Below are 16,043 nucleotides of genomic sequence, written 5' to 3'. Positions count from 1 at the left end.
AAACTTTTTGTTGCCTGAACATACAGACCATATCTTACATCTTCCTTTTAATTTCCCCATTGTCTAGAACAATATGGTGTCCATTTTAAAGAGGTCACATGATAGATTAAATATCAAATTTCAGGTTTTTCAGTTTCCTAGCTATCAAATTAAAGGAATGAACATTGGCAATAAACAGAGTGTCACCCTAGTCTCCGATGGGAGATCAGAGGGGAGGCTGATGCAATAGCAGAGAGTTGATGGTGGAGACTAAATATATCCCAGCCAGAAGCCAGACACAAACTCTCCAAGATACCACAACCATGTAAAGCAGTGGGCTACAGATGGCTACATACTGGTCATAAGCCATCTCAGCAAAAAGAAAGCACTCGGTGCCAGCTAAAGCAACGAAAAGGTACATCTAGTCAAAGCATCCAACGAAAGAAATGGTATTCTGGGCTGTTAATAAATTCATCCTCATTCTGGGCATGATAACTGAAGAATAACTCAGGTCGGAGAATGACAGGTTGCTGAGGAAGAAATACATGGGGGTGTGAAATCGGTAGTGCAACTCGATGAGCATGATCATTCCCAGGTATCCTGCCAGGATGATGGCATACGTGAAGAGAAATACAATAATGTGAATCAGCTGCAGATCTGGAGAATCCTTCAGTCCTGTGAGAATGAAATGAGTCTCTTATGTGCCATTCCCTTCAGTCATTTTCTTCAACTTCTGAAATCTGCTGAAGAAGGAATAAAGAAAACGGTTTTTGTATTGATATTGGACATGAAAGTCATTGAGGATTCTGGTGCATAAAGGAAAAAGTGAATTAAAAAGTATTCCTTCTGGTGAGATTTCTGATTAGTGTTGGGACACTGAATTATTAAAATTCCCTCCCATGATTCAAGAATGGGAAATCATATCAAATTAAGACAAAATCAATAATATCTAGGGATGCTAAGGGGATATATCACTTTAAACCCTAAAGTCTCTTTTATTTTCAAAATTAATTCATTTCTGTTTACATCAGTTTCACACCTTTTGAATGTGAGACTTACCAGAAGCAGAGTTAATCAGGGGAACCAAATATCTTCCTGGAAAGTTCTCTTTGGAAAGTCTCCCACTGAAGAACACTCTGTACTTCACCCCCACCCCCCCACACAAATCCAAACTTCTAGACTTTGCTGGTTTATTTGACATCTGCATATATTTTTATATAATTAAATTTATTAATCCATAAGAAAAGCTTAGCAGAGATCAGGGCTTCATAACTGTGATTGCATTAAACTATGTTTCAACTGTAATCTTGATACCATGACCATCCAAGGCAAAAGGAATTCTGCTTCTAAATGTTGTTTCTTTCCTAGTTGAGAAACAAATACGTTTTCTTTCAGTGACTGGAAAAGTCGTAAAGGCAAAAGTCATTTTTAAAAAGATTTCAATCATTGCCTTATATATGTAGTTCATGCACACACACCCCCAAGATCGAATTCCTCTGTTTCCAGGGTTCTCTGTCCCTCCCCCTCCAATCTCATTACATGCCACAAGCAGAGTTTTAATCACTACAGAACAAAGTTTTGTCTTTCTGGGTTGGATAGGGAAAACAGTCACATTTTGACTATTTATAACTTGCTAAATGCATTAGTCATATCTGATTCCTTCTTACCTGAAACAACAGTTTTTGAAGTTGTTTCGATGGGATCTGTCCATCTACCTACCTATCTTCAGTTTGTTTTATTTTATTCTTCTTGCTAATGGCTGGAGAGCCTAGATTCCCCTTATACATTTCACCAAACAAAAAATAATTTCTTGGTTGTCATAACCTGACTATTGAAAAAGGTTATGAAAGTGCCTGTTTCATATTCAGTTTTACTGAATAGTCAGACTATTTTTCTTCCTAGTTAATCTAGGAATCATTTTAATAAAAAAGGGCTTTTCTAATCAAATATGAGCCAGAAGAAGCAAGACAAAGTGGGCCTGGAAGGATTCTCATTATTCCAGTTTAGTTTCAAACGTGAGGCAGTGTGGTGCAGCGGGAAAAAAGCAAAGATACCAAAATATGAAGAACCAGCTTCTAGCTCCAGCTCCGTTTCTGACCTGCTGAGTGACCTTGGGCAAGTCACTTAAGTCTCTCTATGCCTTGGTTTCCTCATATATAAAACGGGAATAATAATATCTGACTCCACCTCATAGAAATGGTTAGGAACAAAAGTAATGTGAAAATGCCTTTGGAAAAAATTTCTATACAAAAATACAAGGTATTATAAGCCAATTCTTACCTCACTGGGGATGACAACTTAATTAGAAAACATCACTAAATTCTACACATAGGAGAATTAATACTTCAGTCAAATGGAAAGATGCAGAGTGACATATTAATACAGATCCTAGTTATCAGTTTTAGGTAAGCTGAATGAGCATTGAATAATTTTAACAGTGGCAAGAAAAACCAGCAGTGACAGTATGTAGGTTTAGGAGCCCCTCTTTCATTAATCTAAGGGATTATCTATTTGCTTTTTATGTAATTATTCACACAAGTTTATTTTCATTTTCACTCTGTTCTAACTGAATTTCATATTTCCTGAGTATATCCCCAAGTTTCTAGTACCATGATGGACATTTAAGTTGACGCTCAATAAGTAATTTAAGAGAGAGCTAAGCACATTTCAAATGGAATGACTCCTTTTCAAATGAACGGTGTGGAGTCAACCTTTTAAATATGACTGGCACAGGGAGAAAAACTGTCTTTTTGATTTGTAGGTCACACATATTTGCTCTGTCCTCCTCTTCCTTCCCTCAGGAGATGAGGTGATTTTCACTCTAGCCCCCTCCCCAGCCCCTCACTAACCTTTCAAGCAATGTTAATGAAAGATTTCCCCCAACCCCAACTCCCCCTCTCTTTAATCCATCAAACACTCACTCAAATCATGAGTTAGGGGAGATAGGGAAACTCAGAAGAGGTCAAGTCTTTAGGATTTAGAGATGGATCTTTTAACTGTGGAGCTAAAGAGTGAATAGGATTTGAATGAACTGCTATAAAGAACTTTCCAAAGAATTTCAGGGTTCTCTATTAATAATAATAATGATGATGGTATTTGTTAAGCACTTACTGTATGTCAAGCACTGTTCTAAGCGCTGGGGTAGATAACAGGTAATCAGGTTGTCCCACATTGGGCTCACAGTATTAATCCCCATTTTACAGTTGAGATAAAATGGGCTCAGTGGAAAGAGCACGGGCTTTGGAGTCAGGGGTCATGGTTTCGAATCCCGGGTCTGCCAATTGTCAGCTGTGTGACTTTGGGCAAGTCACTTAACTTCTCTGGGCCTCAGTTCCCTCATCTGTAAAATGGGGGTTAAGACTGTGAGCCCCCCGGTGGGACAACCTGATTTCCTTCTAACCTCCCCAGTGCTTAGAACAGTGCTTTGCATATAGTAAGTGCTTAATAAATGCTATTATTATTATTATTATCATTATTATTATACATCGAGTTTATGAATGTTTAATTCTGAATCAAAAGCCTCCAATTTTCCATTCACTGTGGTATTTGCCTCTGAGAAAGTTAAGCACTTTCCTCCTCCTGTTCCTTCCCCTTTCCCCACCACCACCACAGGTGGTGGTAGTGGTGGTGGAGGTCCCCCAGCTAGACTTCACTCCTCTAATGTTAACCTATTCACTGTACCTCGTTCTCATCTATCTCGCTCCCACATCCTGCCTCTGACCTGGAAAGAAAATCCTCCTTCCTCTTATCTGATAGACAATTACTCTCCCCCATTTCAAAGCCCTATTGAAGGTACATCTCTTCAATGACTTAATCCTCTTTTCCTTTCCTTCGACTCCCTTCTGTATCACCCTGACTTGCTCTCTTTATTCATTCCCTCCTCCCAGCCCCACAGCACTTATGTACATATCTGTAATTTATTTATTCATATTAATGTCTGTCTCCCCTTTTAGACTGTAAGTTTGCTGTGGGCAAGGAATGTACTTCTTATATTGGACCCCCTCAAGTCCTTAGTACAGTTCTCTGCACACAGCAAGTGCTCAATAAATGTGATTGACTGACTGACTGATGGGGTGGGGAGGGGGAACACGTTTGAGATCCACATTGAGGCAGCCTAGGACCCTCTTGGCCCTGTCTATTCCCTGACAAAAATGCACTACTGCATTTCCCCAATTCACTTTCCTTCACAAAAAATCTCAGCCCCTGGTTTTGAAGTGAAGACTCCAAAGACTTTGACAGTGAAGATAGGTGCATTCAACTACCACCCGTAAAGTGGTTGAGCCAACATAGCTCCTGCTGTGGCTAAATAGACTACTGTAAATGCACTTCAGGCTTCCTCCCATTGGGGCATTTCACGATAAAGGACATTGGACACTGGACAGTTAGTTTTCCCTCTTTCCATCCAATGCTATACTATTTAACTTTAGCCTGTGTTTCTGAGTCACTGATGTATTTTCTTCATACTTATTCTCTGCCTGTCTTATGCTGTTGAGTCATGTCTGACCCATAGTATAAGCCATATACTCCCCCAGAAGGCCCCACCTCCATCTGCAATCGTTCTGGTAGCATATCCATAAAGTTTTCTTGGTAAAAATATGGAAGTGGTTTACCATTGCCTCCTTCTACACACTAAATGAATCTCTGCCCTTGACTCTCTCCCGTGCCGTTGCTGCCCAGCACAGGTAAGCTTTGACTTGTAGCATCATCATCATCATCAATCGTATTTATTGAGCGCTTACTATGTGCAGAGCACTGTACTAAGCGCTTGGGAAGTACAAATTGGCAACATATAGAGACAGTCCCTACCCAACAGTGGGCTCACAGTCTAACAGGGGGAGACAGAGAACAAAACCAAACATACTAACAAAATAAAATACAATAGATGTGTACAAGTAAAATAAATAAATAAATAAATAAATAGAGTAATAAATATGTACAAACATATATACGTATATACAGGTGCTGTGGGGAAGGGAAGGAGGTAAGATGGGGGGATGGAGAGGGGGACGAGGAGGAGAGAAAGGAAGGGGCTCAGTCTGGGAAGGCCTCCTGGAGGAGGTGAGCTCTCAGTAGGGCCTTGAAGGGAGGAAGAGAGCTAGCTTGGCGGATGGGCAGAGGGAGGGCATTCCAGGACCGGGGGATGACGTGGGCCGGGGGTCGATGGCGGTACAGGCGAGAACGAGGTATGGTGAGGAGATTAGCGGTGGAGAAGCGGAGGGTGTGGGATGGGCTGTAGAAGGAGAGAAGGGAGGTGAGGTAGGAGGGGGCAAGGTGATGGAGAGCCTTGAAGCCCAGAGTGAGGAGTTTCTGCCTGATGCGCAGATTGATTGGTAGCCACTGGAAATTTTTGAGGAGGGGAGTAATATGCCCAGAGTGTTTCTGGACAAAGATAATCCGGGCAGCAGCATGAAGTATGGACTGAAGTGGAGAGAGATACGAGGGTGGGAGATCAGAGAGAAGGCTGATGCAGTAGTCCTGACGGGATAGGATGAGAGCTTGAATGAGCAGGGTAGCGGTATGGATGGAGAGGAAAGGGCGGATCTTGGCACTGTTGCGGAGCTGAGACCGGCAGGTTTTGGTGACAGCTTGGATGTGAGGGGTGAATGAGAGAGCGGAGTCGAGGATGACACCAAGGTTGCGGGCTTGTGAGATGGGAAGGATGGTAGTGCCGTCAACAAAGATGGGAAAGTCAGGGAGAGGGAAGACAAGGAGTTCAGTCTTCAACACGTTGAGCTTTAGGTCGCAGGCAGACATCCAGATGGAGATGTCCTGAAGGCAGGAGGAGATGCGAGCCTGGAGGGAGGGGGAGAGAGCAGGGGCAGAGATGTAGATCTGGGTGTCATCAGCGTAGAGATGATAGTTGAAGCCGTGGGAGCCAATGAGGTCACCAAGGGAGTGCGTGTGGATTGAGAACAGAAGGGGACCAAGCACTGAACCTTAGGGAACCCCCATAGTAAGAGGATGGGAGGGGGAGGAGGAGCCTGCAAAAGAGACTGAGAATGAACGACCGGAGAGGTAAGAGGAGAACCAGGAGAGGACGGAGTCTGTGAAGCCAAGGTCAGATAGCGTGTTGAGGAGAAGGGGGTGGTCCACAGTGTCGAAGGCAGCTGAGAGGTCGAGGAGGATTAGGACAGAGTATGAGCCGTTGGATTTGGCAAGCAGGAGGTCATTGGTGACCTTTGAGAGTGCAGTTTCCATGGAATGTAGGGGATGGAAGCCAGACTGGAGGGGGTCGAGGAGAGAGTTGTTGTTGAGGAATTCTAGGCAGTGCGTGTAGACAACTCGTTCAAGGAGTTTGGAAAGGAATGGTAGGAGTGATATGGGGCGATAACTACAAGGTGAGGTGGGGTCAAGAGAAGGTTTTTTTAGGATGGGAAACACATGGGCATGTTTGAAGGCAGAGGGGAAGGAACCAGTGGAGAGTGAGCGGTTGAAGATGGAAGTTAAGGAGGGGAGAAGGGATGGAGCGAGAGATGTCATGAGATAAGAGGGAATGGGGTCAGAAGCACAGGTGGCTGGATTAACACTTGAGAGGAGGGAGGAGAGCTCCTCTGAGGATACTGCTGGGAAGGAGGGGAGAGTAGCCGGGGGCTTGTAGGAGGGGGGGAAGTGACTTTGGGGAGTTCGGACCTGATGGATTTAATTTTGTTAATGAAGTAGGAGGCCAGATCGTTGGGGTGAGGGAAGGAGGAGGGGGAGGAACCGGGGACCGGAGAAGGGAGTTGAATGTACAGAAGAGCTGGCGGGGGTGATGGGCATGGGTGTCAATAAGGGAGGAGAAATAGTTTTGTCTGGCAGAAGAGAGGGCAGAGTTAAGGCAGGAAAGGATAAATTTGAAATGAACGAGGTTGACATGGTGTTTAGACTTTCGCCAGCAGCGTTCGGCAGCTCGAGCATAAGAGCAAAGGAGGCAGACAGTGGCAGTGATCCAGGGCTGTGGGTTAGTGGTACAAGAGCGGCGAAGGGAAAGGGGAGCGAGTGAGTCTAGCTGAGTAGAAAGGGTAGGGTTGAGAGCAGTAATCTGATCATCAAGACTGGGTAGAGAGGAGAGGGCGGCGAGGTGGGGTGTGAGGCACTCCGAAAGATGGGTGGGGTCCACAGAGCGGAGATCTCTGTGAGGGAGTAATACGGATTTACAGGGGAAAGGAGTGTGAGTGAGGAGGCAGGTGAGAAGATTATGATCAGAGAGAGGGATTTCAGAGTTGGTGAGGGAGGACACAGTGCAGCGGTAGGAGATGATGAAGTCGAGAGTATGACCAAGTTGGTGAGTGGGTGAGGTGGAGTGGAGGAAGAGGCTGGCAGCGTCAAGTAGCAGATTGCCTTCCACTCACTATCCACTGCCCAAGATAGGAATGAAGTGGGTATGCCTCTGCTTGACTCACCCTCCAGTAGTCAAGACTGGTCAAGTACTGGAAACTCTCCAGGTGTAACACTGAGAGGATCCATACTTATCACTTCCCCCAAACTAGGGGCAGGGACCATGGCAGTCAATTGTGCAATCACTTGATAGTGTGGTCTAGTGGAGAGCCCAGGCCTGGAAGTTAGAAGGACATGGATTCTAATCCTGCCTCCATCACCTATCTGCTTTGTGACCTTGGGCAAGTCACTTCACTTTTGTATGCTTCAGTTACCTTATCTGCACAATGAGAATGAAGACTGTGAGCCCCACATGGGAAGGGGACTATGTCCAGCCTGATTTGCTTGTATCCATGGCAGTGCTTACAAATGCCACGGTTATTATTATTATTATTCTCTTCCATAAAAAAATCTCCCCAATGCTTAATTCAGTGCCTCTAAATTTAATAAATGCTTGTGATGATTGGGGTGATTCTTTAGCACCTTTGCTCTTCAGGAATTAAGGAGAATCTGGTGGACTCGGATACGCAGACATCTGATTCAACCAGTTTAGACTAGACTAGGAAATTATTAAGGCTTAATATGAACATATTCATCTAGAAGGTAGACTGATATAAGTTTTTCTTTCTCATAGCATATAAGCAAGTGGGGCCAGAAGGTGTCCAAAGCTTATTGGAGAAATTCAAGTAGCCTATGAAGGTGTTGTGTGCTGTAATAGGCTTAATTTTGTACCACTGATTGGGAGCAGATCACGGGATTATTTAGCCAAATGCGTTTGTGCATTTATTTCTGTTGGAAAAGTACAAAAATATATTTTTCCAGTTAAATGTTGACATGATGAGCATTTACAAACTATAATATTTAATTATACAGCAACAAAAATATCATTTGAGAGAGAAATGGATGATGATTGCATTTAAAAGTGGTTATTTGTTTTGTTTCCTTACTGTTATTATATTAATTAGACAAAAAAGCCAGGTTGAGAAATCCCAGTGGTCTTTCAAACTTGGTATTCTCTCCCACACAGGGGCTCCAAATGGTACTTGGAGGAATAGATCCTGGACTATGAGCTCAGTATGGGCAGGGAAAATGTCTACAAACTCTTATATTTTCTTCTCCCAAGTTCCTAGTACAATTTTCTGCACATGGTTAACACTTGATAAATATGTTTGATTGATTGATTGGAACATAACAATGATTGCTTCTTTGTTATTTACCTAAATGGATTGTCATTCCAACATCTAATATCTCTCCTAATAATTTCTCCAGACCAAGCCCATGAATCTGTAGAAATCCTTGTTGAGCCCTCAATCACCTGTGAATTAACAAGTTCAACTTCATTGAATATCCTTCATTTTTAATGTTTCAGCATTTTTAATGGTATTTGTTAAGCACTATGTGTCAGGCACTGAACTATGCACTAGGGTAGAAACAAGCTAATCAGTTTGAACTCTGTTCATATCCCACCTGGGGCTGACAGTCTTAATCCCCATTTTACAGATGAGGTAACTGAGGCACAGAGAAGATAAGTGACTTTCCCAAGAACACACAGAAGACAAGTATATGATCAATAACAACATCATATTCAACTCTGCCATCACCCTTGACAATTTTTATCCATTTCAAACATGCTCCCTTATTAGCATTCATCTTTATATACTGAAGTGTTCTTGTTGTGAGATTATGTTCCTATAATAAGAATGCGCTAAACCCTGGGGCAGACACAAGACAATGAAGCTAACCTGCCCCACACGGGACTCATGCCCTAAGAGGTAGGCAGGACAGACCCTAGATGCTGCTGTTTAGAACAGAAATCACCCATATATATTGGAGTCAGAGGCAGAAGATCCCTTTTGGGCTAGGGAGTCAAAAGAACCTCAGTTCTAATCCCAACTCTGCCACTTGTCTGTTGTGTGACTGTGGGCAAATCACTTAACTTCTCTGTGCCTCAGTTACCTCATCTGTAAAATGGGGAATAAAACTGTGAACTCTACGAGGAACAGGAACTGCATCCAACCTGTTAACCTTTTGTCCACCCAGCACTTAAAACATTGCTTAGCACATAGTAAGTGCTAAACAAATTCCATTGTCATTACCATCATCATTATTATATAGAACACACAGAATAAGGTCAGGGAACTAATAAGGAGCATAGTGGTTGGAGGAAATCATCTTGAGTGGGGGCTAATCTAGAAGACAATGAATGTTACAAGAAAAGGCTTATGCAACACACCTCTGTTGCCTTCATTCAATAAGACTGTCCCCATCATTTTGTCACATAATATGCTGTCTGCCTGAGGTCCCACTACATGGATTTCACAGTGAAGTCATTCAAGGCCAAAGTTTTGCTTCTTGGAGTTTCTGGGGTGAAGGATGCCATGAGGAGGGGGCAGTGGAGAATGCCCTGGACCTTCTGTTCCCCCCATTATTGGATCTTCCTATTGGAGGTTTGGGAGATGCTGGGTCCTTCAAAAAAGCCCTGGATAGAAGGCTGAGAAGATGGGGGCTCTGACCTTAGGGTCCTTGCTGGTGTTCTCCTTTCAAGGACCAGATGAAGTGATGAGGCTGCCCCAGCTTCCCGCTGCTTTGAGCCAGGGGAGATCAGCAGGGTGTTAGCTGGTCCCAAGGTCGTTTTAACCCTGCTTGGGCCACCCTGGAGGGACCAGGGGTAGCACCTGGAGGTGCTGGTGGTGGCGGAACCCGGACCACACCAGCAGGAGCTCCAGAAGAGACTGACGGAGAGAAGGCATGTGGTGAGGACCAGAGGGAGGGAAGAGGCCAAACAGAGAGTCTGGGCTTGAAGTCCTGGACCAGAGCCCTCTTCCCATGTCTCCTCCCTGATGACTTCCCCTTCGTTCTCCAGCTAGTGACCTCTGCCTGTTGTCCTGCTTCTAACCACATCATTATAGGATACAGATGAATCACTCTGCTCATAACATTTTTCACCTCTTTACTTCTCAGGCTGTAGATAAGGGTGTTCAACATGGGGACCACGATGGTGTAGAAAAACAGAAGCCACCAGGTCCTTACCCAGGGAGTAAGATTTACATGGCTTTAGGTATGTAAAGATTTAGAGTCCCATAGAAGATGGTGACTCCCCTGAGCTGGGAAGCACAGGTGGAGAAAGCTTTTTTTCTTCCGACAGTGGAGTTGATCTTCGAAATGGCAGAGATAATAGCCATGTAAGAGACTGTAATCATTATCAGAGACTTTGCAAGGGTGGATCCAGCTAAGATAAAGACCATCATTTCCGTGTTGTGTGTGTCAGTGCAGGACAAAACCAAGATTGGTGAGGTATCACACAAAAAATGTTGAATTACATTTGAGTTGCAAAATAGCAACCTAGCCATGAACAGAAGAACTATCAGGGAGCTTGTAAAAGCAACTCCATGTGACCCAACCATAAACCACATGCATACTCTTGTGGACATAACAGAAGAATAAAGCAGTGGGTTACAGATAGATACATAACAATCATATGCCATTGCAGAGAGGAGAAAGCATTCTGTTCCTGCTACAGAAATGAAAAAATACTTTTGGGCAAAGCAGCCAATGAATGAGATTTTCTTTCTGGATGTTAATACATTCTCCAAGGTTTTAGGAGTAATGGCTGTGGAGTAACTCAGATCAACAAAAGACAAACCACACAGGAAAAAATACATGTGTCTGTGAACCTGGGAGTCTTTCTGGATTATCAGGATCAACTCTTGTTCCCCACCACAGAAATCATATAGATAGAAAGAAATACCATGAAAAGGACCAGTTGGGCTCTTGGAGAATCTGTCAGGCCCATGAGAATGAAGTCAGTCATTCCAGTATCTTTTCCTGCAGTCAATGGCTTCAGCATCTCTCCTCTACTGAGAAATGAATATTGAAATTCAGGAGGAAAATATTCCTATAGTTTGGGGATATTAGGAGAATGAATAAAGAAACATACTTAGGGAATGATACTGCTACTTGATCACATTTGGTTCGATATCTGTGCTTGGATATAAAGGGAAGTCAGAGAAGCCCAAGTTTTCCCTTTCAGACAACAGTAATGGGAGAAGTTTATGTTCACTTTGAATGAAGAAAGCTTACGATCCTGCCGAATCACTGAACAACTACATAGAATTAAAACGATGTTGCAATAACTTAATTTTCTCTCACCTATTCCCACAGTTCTGATAATATAGGGAGTTCAGCACCTACAAAGGGATTCTGCATGTGTGTGTGTGTGTGTGTGTGTGTGTGTGTGTGTGTGTGTGTGTGTGTGTGTTAATGCTTGGGTGTAAAGGGGACAGAAGATGGCCATGGGAGTAAGCATGGCCTAGTGGACTGAGCACGGACATGGGAGTCAGAAGGACCTGAGTTCTAATACTGGCTCCATCACTCACCTGCTGTGTGGCCTTGGGTAAGTCTCTTAACTTTTCTGTACCTCAGTTACCTTAGCTGTAAAATGGGGATTAAGACTGTGAGCCCCATGTGGAACAGGAACTGTGTCCAACCTGATTAGCTTGTATCTACCCCAGCTTAGAACAGTGCTTGACATATAGTATTAAACAAATGTTATTATTATTACCCACCCTGTGAACGCCTACTCTTAAAAAAGGATTAGAATGTGATTCTTCCCCCTATTTCGTCTTCTGACTTTTTCTGGTTTCTCATTTTTCAACAGGTTTCAACCTATGTTATAAAAATGATAATTATTTATTAAGCATTTGCTATGTTCCAAGTGCTGTTGTGGATGCAATAGAATTGGATGGGACCCAGTCCATGTCCCACATGAGGCTCACAGTCCAAGCTGGAGGGAAGACAGGTATTTCATCCCCATTTTACAGACGGGAAAATTCATGCATAGAGAAGTTAATTAACTCTCCCAAGTTCACAAGGCAACAAGTGATGAAGCAGGGAATGGAACCTCTATTGACATTCAGTTCAATGCTGTTATCTCTAGATGGCTAGCCTCAGGTATATAGCAAACACCTCAAGCATGAGTTTAAGAGAGTGGAGAGTATGCCCCAAAGAATTATGGGAAGACCATCTATACAGCCCTGACACCATGTTGTCACTGATTCCTTGCTATTTTGAGGCCCGGTTACAGGAATTCCACACAAGTGCTGAATGCAATCTCTGTCTTCGATGAATGCAGGCTGGCGTTATATCCCTATTCTCCCTTCTCAAGTCTCAACACAACTTCCATTATAAGAGCAGAGCCAGGGGGATCTATCTCTTGTAGATATGTACATATCTTTAAATTATATATATTGAATCATTCATTTATACTAATGTCTGTCTCCCATTCTAGACTGTAGGCTCATTGTGGGCAGGCTATGTGTCCACCAATACAGTTGAATTGTACTCTCCCAAGCACTTAGTATAGTGCTCTATACATAGTAAGCGCTCAATAAATACCACTGATAATGATGATGATCATGCAAGTTGTATTATTGTAAACTCTGAATTTCACTCTGGAAATTTCAGTTGAGCGTTTAAAAAAATGACTTCATTTATAAATCACACATATGGCTTTAACTTGCAAAAATCTCTTCAGTGAAGCAGATTTATTTTTCCTTCTTCCTCAAATTTTCAATTTACTGAAGTCAAATTTATTCTTGTGTTTAAATGAATCAGAGAGGCTATATTATGAAGAAACTTTGAGGGGTTTAACTTTAATTTAGATTTTGATTGCCATTTCAAGATTGCTTACAAACCTCCAAGAGCCTAGTTATTATGGAAACTTTCCAGGACACCAATATACAATCATACAGCTTTTACTACACAGTTGTAACTAGGCAAATACATAATCACTTACCCTTTGTAGTGGTTGCCAATTCTGATTAGGCAATATGACAGAGTTAAGGAAAGGGTCTACTTGAAATTCCAACTCTCCTTACTCAATGGGATCGGTCTGAAAGGGGAATGAGTATAAAAAATGCCATATATTAAAGGAAATTTTGTTGTTCTTTAAAAAGAGAAGGATGCCTTCAGAAGGTGTTTTTAAATCTACTCATTACGATATGATATCAGATTGTTGCCCATTTGTGAGCATTGAATTATCATTGTGGGGTTAAAGAAAATACATCCCTCCAAGAATCAGGTTATTCAGAGGAAGTTGATAACTTTCCCCAAGAAACCTCTCTCTACTAATTTGCCATTGCAGATTTTCCTTCGCTACAAAATGGATTTAGTTCCCAAGAAATATCAGAGCTGTCTGATTTAAATCTTTTCTCATCTGATTTAATTTTAGTCATAGATTTTTCATGTGTTTTCCTATCCTCTATCCCTGGGCAAAGAAAATATTCAGGTCAAATCCAGAAAAGCACTAGCCATTTCCAAGAAAAGATCACACCAGCACTATTTATAGGGATTCTGGGCAGTGTCAGGTTCTGACCTGTTCAACACAGTGCTGACAGCCTCTCCCTCACTTGAACCTCAGAGCATCTCTCCACCAGAAAGTTAATAACCAAACAATCCTTGTTTCTCTTTTGGGAGGAAGGGATTAAATTGGTCACTGTCACCCGTCGTCCGGGGATGGGTTCGTTCAGTGATCGGCGAGGTGAGAGAGAGGCCGGGGACGGAAAGCCTAAGTTTATATAAAATTTATTCCGTGAGGTGAATTGAATTTATGTAATTGTTTAGACGCAATGGATTGAGCTTCCCTTTCGGGAGGAATATAATCAATTAGCAATATTAGAGCTTCCCTACTCGGGAGGAACACAATCATCCATTAATCACACGTGGGTGAGTTGGTTAACTCTCACCCATGTGCACTTCCCACTCGGGAAGAATCCACTTACTTTCCCACATGGGAAGAATTCATTACATTACCCGCGCACGTGGTGGGCGGCTAGCTCTCACAATGTGCTCTCCCTACATGGGAGGAATCCACTCATAATTCCCATCAGCCGCGGGATACCTGGGTCCCACCCACGAGACACTCACCCATCCCGCGGCCCTTGCCTCAGTGTGTTGGCTCTGGTTGTAGAGCGGGCGTCTGGCCTTCTGGGCAGGGAGAGACACGTGGGCTGCTGCTGCTGCGTGTCCTGGTGTTCTGACCCGGAAGGTCAGAGGCGACAGGTATTTATTGCCTGTGCCCCTAGGCCATTCCAGCTTCCGGCCTCAGTCTATCCAATCGCTGCCCTCCCCACTCCTCCATACCTAATTTGATTGGCACGGGGGCGAGGGACACCTTCTGTATTCCCAGCTTGGACTGTCAATCTAGCAGATTTGGTCATGGGGGCGGTATCCCACCCCCACTTCCGAGTTCCGCCTGCTGGCTCAGGTGGTCACGAGATAGCTTTTGATCTTGAGATGGCCAGTACCCGAGGGTCACCTCGGGACAGTCACACGGGTCATTTTCAAAGTGAGGTTATGAGAGAGTTTTTTAAAGACAAAAGTTCAGAGCAAGATAAACCTAAGTGCACTCTGTTTCTCCATAATGTGTGATTTCTCTTAGTGTTCTGAATAGCACACTATTAAGAAATTTGGTGATGGTCTTCAGATACATTAATCAATTTAGAGAAAATGTGATTTATTGGATGAAATAGATAAATCCCAGGTGTGACAACAGGCTTGAGACATAAACTATCATGTGAATGTTCTTTGTTGTAAAGTTCTATAAGCTTGTAATCTCTGCGTTACAGCAGAAATGAAGGTTTTTATTTTTTTCATGATATTTGTTAAGAATTTACTATCTGTCAGGCACTGTACTGAGTGCAGAGGTGGATATAAGCTACAAGCTAATTAGGTTGGACACAGTCCCTGTCCCATCTGGGACTCACAGTTTTCATCACCATTTTACAGATGAGGTAACTGAAGCAGAGAAGTAAAATGACTTGCCCAAGGTCACATAGCACACAAGTGGCAGAGCCGTGGTTAGGACCCACGTCCTTCTAATTCCCTGGCCTGAGCTCTAGCCACTCGGCTGTGCTGCTTTAATAATGGCATTTATTAAGCGCTTCCTCTGTGCAAAGCACTGTTCTAAGCACTGGGAAGGTTACAAAGTGATCAGGTTGTCCCACAGGGGGCTCACAGTCTTAATCCCCACTTTACAGATGAGGTAACTGAGGCCCAGAGAAGTTAAGTGACTTGCCCAAAGTCACACAGCTGACAATTGGTGGAGCCGGGATTTGAACCCATGACCTCTGACTCCAAAGCCCATACTCTTTCCACTGAGCCACGCTGCTTCTCATGGTTTGCATGACTGACATTGATTCTTTTCTTTCAAAATAGGCCCTGTACATGGTCTTCATTGAACATGCAAAGGCTTTTTTGATTTTGTAAATCGTGAAGACCTGGGAGTCATGCTCCTCAAGTTTGGCTTTCCCAAATTTGTTATCATCATATGGTCACACTCTGTTCAAACGGCAGTCAGAAGTCTGGATAAAAGCTGTTTAAGGATACCCTTTGCTGTCACAAACAGCATTAACTATTGCACCAATGCTTTTCACCATAATGTTCACAGTGTTGCTGACTGACACATAGTAAGTGTGGAATTTGGAAGCTACATACAGAATCTCCTAGGAGCTGGAATCCTGAATTTGCAGGGCCTTTATGCAAAGACAGTGATCGCAAAGACTCTCATTGATGAAACTCTGAATGCTCTGGGCTGACAGCCTGAAAAAGACTGACATCATACTTCAATCAAGGTCCAGTTTCCTAACTTCTGCTCGAAATGCTATCCATTGATGGCGGGCAGCTTAATTCTGCTCCCTGAGGTGCAGGCT

General features: G+C 43.2%; 1 pseudogene; it reads right to left on the bottom strand.

Moving 5' to 3' along the window:
• Window positions 1-7,931: 7,931 nt before the first annotated feature.
• Window positions 7,932-15,770, bottom strand: LOC119923829 (annotated as a pseudogene).
• Between the last annotated feature and the right edge of the window lie 273 nt (window positions 15,771-16,043).

This window comes from Tachyglossus aculeatus, unplaced genomic scaffold, assembly GCF_015852505.1.
Source record: "Tachyglossus aculeatus isolate mTacAcu1 unplaced genomic scaffold, mTacAcu1.pri scaffold_287_arrow_ctg1, whole genome shotgun sequence".
Classification (NCBI taxonomy): Eukaryota; Metazoa; Chordata; class Mammalia; order Monotremata; family Tachyglossidae; genus Tachyglossus; species Tachyglossus aculeatus.
The sequence above is the reverse complement of the archived record's forward strand: the minus strand, read 5'-3'. Positions and strand labels throughout refer to the sequence as shown.